Here is a 2,151-nt window from a genome sequence, read left to right as displayed (position 1 = left end):
TCAATTTCATTTATGTCTGCTCAGATCTTTATTATTTCTTTCCTTCTAATTTTAGATTTGGTTTATTACTTTTTTTCTTGGCTCTTAAAAGTGCATCATGAGGTTGTTTATTTGAAGGCTTTCTACTTTTTTGATATAGGTATGTATTGCTATAAATTTCCCTCTTAGTATTGTTTTTGATGTATCACAAAGGTTTTGGTATGCTGTGTTTTCATTTTAATTTGTTTCAATAGTTTTTTCCAACTTCTTAATTTTTTCATTGGCCCTGTGGTTGTTCAGGAGCATATTGTTTAATTTCTACGCATTTGTGTATGCTCTGGATTCTTGAAAATTTTTTAAGGCTTTGCCATAGGGTATATTGCTTACCAGAGAGAGAGATTAGTGAGAGGGAAAGTAAGAAATCAGCCTCCTCCTCTGGGGGAGATGGCCGCGCTATAATCCCTTCTCCATCATTTTCCTCCTGAGATCTTGGGGACGGACACACATGTGACTGGAATAATTTTCATGACTTCCAGTCCAGGACTCAAACCATGGTTGGCCATGTGGGAGTGCAATGCCTTAACTACTACACCATCTGTGGCCCCGGATTCTTGGAACTTTTATTATTGGATAGAAGCACATAAGAAGAGGAAAAATTAGGATGTGTATATTGGAGCGGCAGCACCTTGACAAGATCCTTCTGTTATGCATGCTGCCTGGACTCTAGGAGCTGCCCCTACTGCTGTTCTGTGTTTAGACTTGGCTCTTCAGTCTCCTATGCATATGTGAGTTCTAGGCTAGCATTCTTTAAATCCCTCTTTGCTCAGGTTATCCAGAATCCATTCCTATCATTTGCATCAAAAGAAATTCAACTGTTACAAGGAAATCTAAGATTTTTTTCAGCCCTGTCACTGTTTTGCATATTTAGCTCTGAGTTCTGACATGCTGAGTTTACCACTATATGAGATACTACCTTCAAAATGTCAATTTCATCTAAAACCCACAAATTAAGGCAATTACAAGACAGTGTATTAGCTTTATTATTAATTTATTTATAACTCATCTTGTTCCCAAAGGGTTTCATTGTGTTAAATTATCCTACAAAGGTACAGCAAGAAAAAGTACATTTAAAATAAGGAACAAAAACGAGACAAAGGGAGAATAAAGGTAGAAAAGTGAGATGAAGCTACAACAGAACTTAATCCATAAAATGGTTACTGTGAAGGCTAGACAATAGGTAGTGGAAAAATGAAATAAAGTGAGAGGGTCTTCAGGCTACAGTTGTTGCCATGGTAGTTGGCAATAATATTTTCTATGTTAAATAGAACCTTCTCAACTGGCATTTCTTTTAAAAGCTTGCAGTCTCTCTATATTAAAGCAGAGCCATAAGATAATTAAACAATGTGGCAAATGAAAACTGGCTAATTGAATAACAGAAAACACAACGTATTTGGTCTGGGTCTTTATGTCATTACATGACGGATAGCAAAACCCTTGAAATATTTGCTTTAATGTTTGTTGTTGTTGTTGTTAACAGTACTCAAAAGAGCATTCAACTATAGTATCTTGTTTTACATTAATGATTACTTTGCTTTATAAAATAGACAGACCTTGGAAAACTTATTTAATAATCTGCTTTTACAAATTGGAATATTCTAAATGGAATAGAGGAACTACTTTTAAAAATAGTTCCTCTAGTCAACGAGACAAATAGTCCCTATAGTCAACCTTTTTGCAAATCAAACATTACTTTTTCTTTTTTTAAAATTTGCTATAAGGGATGTATGCTTATTGGAGAGAAGTGAGAGAGAGGGAAAAAGTGAGAAAGTACCCTCCAGGGCAGATAACCTGGCTGCAATCCCTTCTCCTCCACGCTTCTCTGGGGGTTTTGACATAAATGCACAGTCCCAGGTACATCTTTCAAGTTGTGAGGTCTGGGGCTTGAACCTTGCTGTCGACCATGTGGTGTCCGAGCTTCCTTAACCACCCTGCCACTGCTGGCCCACGTTACTTTCTTCGTTATTGTTTTAGTGATGTGGAGTTTTCACCTATCTAAATGTTGGTTCCCCTCTTGCAGTTCTTCTTAAGGAAGTAAAGCTCAGATTTCAAATGCAAACACTGCATAAAGATATTGCTCATACATACTAACATAGTAAACACAATCATAAGATA

Source organism: Tupaia chinensis, unplaced genomic scaffold (genome assembly GCF_000334495.1).
Source record: "Tupaia chinensis unplaced genomic scaffold, TupChi_1.0 Scaffold000314_1, whole genome shotgun sequence".
Classification (NCBI taxonomy): Eukaryota; Metazoa; Chordata; class Mammalia; order Scandentia; family Tupaiidae; genus Tupaia; species Tupaia belangeri.
Note: the sequence above shows the minus strand (reverse complement) of the source record.